At 34.4% G+C, this 4,404-nt stretch overlaps 1 pseudogene; it reads left to right on the top strand.

Moving 5' to 3' along the window:
* The first annotated feature begins 2,509 nt into the window (after positions 1-2,509).
* LOC107846991 lies at positions 2,510-4,404 on the top strand (annotated as a pseudogene).

Below are 4,404 nucleotides of genomic sequence, written 5' to 3'. Positions count from 1 at the left end.
GACACCTGGCACATTATTCCGAAGATATCCTAAAGTTTCCCTACTAAACTGTAGTACTTCATTAGAATGACTAAAGATACAATTGTCTCTCAAAATATTTTTCGCATTCTTTCTATCATAGTATGGCAATTCATGTTTAGAATGGCGAAAGACATAAACATTGTACTTTTTAGAAATTATGCAATTGATATTATTGTTAATATACTAAATGAAACACTGAATAAAAAATGTAAGTATAACTAATACAAATATTATTAATACACTATATTTTATATTATTATTATACACCCTACTGACTGAAACTTTTTTGAGTCACGTATTGCAGCTCTAATCTGGGTACACAGATTCTATCCATCTAAAAAGTCGAGGTTGAAACACGGAACTGAGGCACTTATCTCTCCTGGATACTCTTTTGTCGTCGTGTGCACAAGTTGTCTCGAACTATCTGATCAGTTCTGGCAAATGGAGCAAGCCCATTCATTGATGGATAGAACATGTACGAGGTAAAACGATGTGGTTTAGTGAAATCTTGAGGAAGTGCAAGATTGTTAGGCGAAGAGCGTGCACAATGGATGGAGGATCTTCATGACAAATTCGTGGGATCTTCATGCCAAATTCGTGGTAGCTATACAACAACTTGGTGAAAGAGGTAACTTTACCTCGCAAATGTGAAGCAATTTCTTCTAATGTTGTCAGCCCCCAACATTTATGGGCACACAGATCCCATCTGGATACTTCTAAATAATAACTAGTAGTTGAGTGATCGCTTGAAAAATTAACTCATCGGACAAGGAAATAATCCAATGTATTTGTTGGTCATTTTCTGTGTGATATAGTCGATATGTTGCTGAGATGAGAAAGAAGGACATGAATGTTTGTTATATTTTCTTTAATATTTCTATTTGAACTGGATTTGAAAGTGTTAGATTGAGACATTGAGACTACTATAGTATAGAATAGTGATACGTTGCTTATGTTTATTTTGGTGATTGCTTTGAAGGTTGATGCTAATATATGATCCAAATTAGATGGTGTTGAATAACAATAAAGTAGAAATTGGCGATCAATGAAAAAGACACGATTGAACCTTTGTAATTGTAATAACAAAGTCAATAGTGCTGTAAAAAAAAATGGTAGAGTGAATATAGAGTCCAAGTTGCCTTCTACAATAATTTTTTTTATTTATAACATTAAAATTAAAAAGTTAAAATAATTGAAACTTACTTATAATAGATTTTAAAATACTTGCTTGTATAAAAAATAATTTATAACGGTGGATACTAGTTAAACTCTAGTAAATTTATCCCTTTAAAAAAAAAATTATAATAAATTTATCCCTATTAGGTAGTATTATTTATTATTTATTAAGGTATGCTCCAAGTAAATATTAGACGGAGAATATAATATCTTCCTCTTTTTTCCATTTCAACATGCAATAATGTCACTAGTACGTTAATTATTAAGTGTCGGCTACGTCCTTTAATTTCACGTACCCTTTTTAGGGTTGTGTATATTTTGGTTTAAATCGAAAAAATTGAAAAATCAAATCGAAATTTAATTTTGATTTGTTTTTTTGATTTTTCGGATTGGTTTCAGTTTCAAATTTTAAAAATTTGGTTAAATGGTTTGGTTTTTCGATTTACAAAAAAAGAATTCGGATAAACCGAAAAATCGAAATTAAATAAATAATATAATATATATATAATTTAATATATATGTAAATATACTAAAAATATAATCTGATATAACATATAAATATATAAATTATAATCATTTAGTAACCCTAAATCCTAATATACTGCTTCGCTTTAGATCCTAACATTAACGTGAAGGCTGCAACAGCGCTCAACCATCCTCAGTTCGTCAATTCATTTGAAATTTCAACATCGCCAACGACAGTCGTTTGCTCAGTTCATTTGCTCAGTTCATCACTGTCATCAGTAGTCGCTGCCGAGTGCGGCTACTGCCGTCACGCCAACGGCGATGACTCAGCGAGGTCGATATTTATGGTTATTTCATGCATGTTGAATTAATTATATTTGAGAATGAAAAATAGGTCTGAAAAAAAGATTATTTTTCTAGAAAAATCACCAATTTTAAATGCTCACTACTTTAATCTTTAAAATCAAAATAACCGAACCGACTTTGTAAAAACCGGACCAAACCGAAATAATTTTGGTTTGATTATGGTTTTCATTTTCGTCAATCCAAAAATCGAAAAATCAAACCAATATTCAACAATCAAACCGAACAAACCGAGTGTCAAACCCTACCCTTCTTCCCATGCTATACATACTGTACTTCTATTATTTAATGAAAGTCTCCACGAACCATACTTTACAAAATATCCTAGTCAACCAAAAAATTATCAAAATCTTGACCGTTCGATCACTAATCACCCTTGATCTTCTAACACGTGTCCTTCCATATATATTTTTTCAACTAACCAATTTATATATATATATATATATATATATATATATAGCAACTACTTTAACAATCTCATACACAAACCTACAAAAAAAGTTCCCACATAACTCCATATACACACCTTTTTTGCCCTTTTTGTTCATATATATATATATATACTTATCTTGTATAGTTCCTTAGATTTGATATTTCTTTTTTTGTTTGTTTGTTTGTTTGTTTTACCTCAATGATCAACGACAAATCTAACGAATTCATTCGTCGGATTTTGAATTTTCCGGCTATACGTCCCAGTGAAACAATATGTTTTTCTAGCCTTGTTACATCTTTGGTCCAACTAGGCCAAAAAATATGTGAATAGTAGTCGAGAACATTCTTTACTAATAAGAGGAATGCTCGAAATTCGATACGTTTGATTGAGGATAATCTCATATTTGTCAAAGAAATTCCAACTGAGGTTTGAAGATTTGCGAATTCCAGCATTGTTAGCTTATCAGAGATCCATTTTATCTTCCAGAAGTATCGATCAATTCTTGTTGGAAGATTGTAGCAGAGAAGATGCCAGGGATATGGATGTTAGCAAAGTCCGAGGATGTCTCTTGCCAGTTTCAGATGCTGGCAACAGCTGTTGCTGTGGTACTGGATGTAATTCTGCCTTTAGAGGAAATGGATGTTTCTGTGGAAGTCAAACAAGTGGCCGGTGGAGTTTGTGAGAATGCAAATGAATGTTTTGAAGATTTTGGATCAACTTGAAGATGGAATTATTCCAGAATCAAGTGATTTGAAAAGGGTTCTTGATTATTTAGGGATTAAACGTTGGAGCGGGTGCAATAGAGAAGTTAAGTTCTTGGATAATGAGATTTTCTCAGAGGGAAATACAGATATGGGGCTTCTCAGTAGTAGCTTAATGGGGTTATTCATGATTTACTGCAGTTGAACTCTGTTTGAAGTATTGGATAATGTAGCGATTACGCAAATCAATGGAGGCGGCAGCAGTAATGCAGATCGAGTCATCGAGTTCTTGAATCTTGATGATTTCAGGTGTCCAATTACGCTGGAAATCATGAGTGATCCTGTGACAATAGCCTCAGGTCACACCTATGATCAGTCTTCGATCCTCAAATGGTTCAGAGCTGGAAACTCCACTTGTCCAAAGACTGGTGAGAGGTTAACAAGCATTGATTTGGTTCCTAATTTGGCTTTGAAGTTCTTGATCAAACAGTATTGCTATGTGAAAGGCATTCCGTTTGTGGAAACTGGCAGGCGAAATCGCGATACTGTAAAATCTGTTGCTACAGGCAGTGTGGCTAATGAGCAGGCTACGAAGTTGCTGGAATTTTTTCAAGTGGGACAGACTAGTTGCTGGAACAATGGAACAGCGAAATAATGCTGCTTTCGAGATTCGCTTGCTCACCAAAACAAGCATTTTTAACAGGTCTTGTTTGGTGGAAGCTGGTGCAATCCCACCTCTTCTGAATCTCGTTACTTGGACGGATTCCTCTTGTCAAGAGAATGCAATGGCCGCTCAACTGAACCTCTCGAAAAACTCTAACAGCAAAAGCATAATTGTTGGAAACGGAGGTTTGTTCGTGATACTTGATGTGTTGAAGGGAGGACTAAAGATGGAAGCACGACAGCACGCTGCTGGTACATTATTCTACCTGACATCTGTAGAAGAGTACCCCAAAATGATTGGAGAAAATCCGGAGTTCATTCCATCACTTTTGGAGCTGCTTATCGAGGATCAATTCATTAATGTATGGTAAATATTTTCAAGCATCCAACTTGCATATATAAACCATGGACGACCATGGTGTAGTAGGATGCTTTGGTGTCCTTTTCCTCGACTCACCGGTCAAGTTTTAAGAGTCCATATCACTACACTGCTGCAGCTAGCTTCTGCTTTTTTTAATGAAGCTTTGTATAGTTTTACTTGTATCTCTATACTCCTGATGTTAATAATAGTAATCATTTTCT

This window comes from Capsicum annuum, chromosome 11 (genome assembly GCF_002878395.1).
Source record: "Capsicum annuum cultivar UCD-10X-F1 chromosome 11, UCD10Xv1.1, whole genome shotgun sequence".
NCBI lineage: Eukaryota > Viridiplantae > Streptophyta > Magnoliopsida > Solanales > Solanaceae > Capsicum > Capsicum annuum.
Note: the sequence above shows the minus strand (reverse complement) of the source record. Positions and strands in the feature narration are given on the sequence as shown.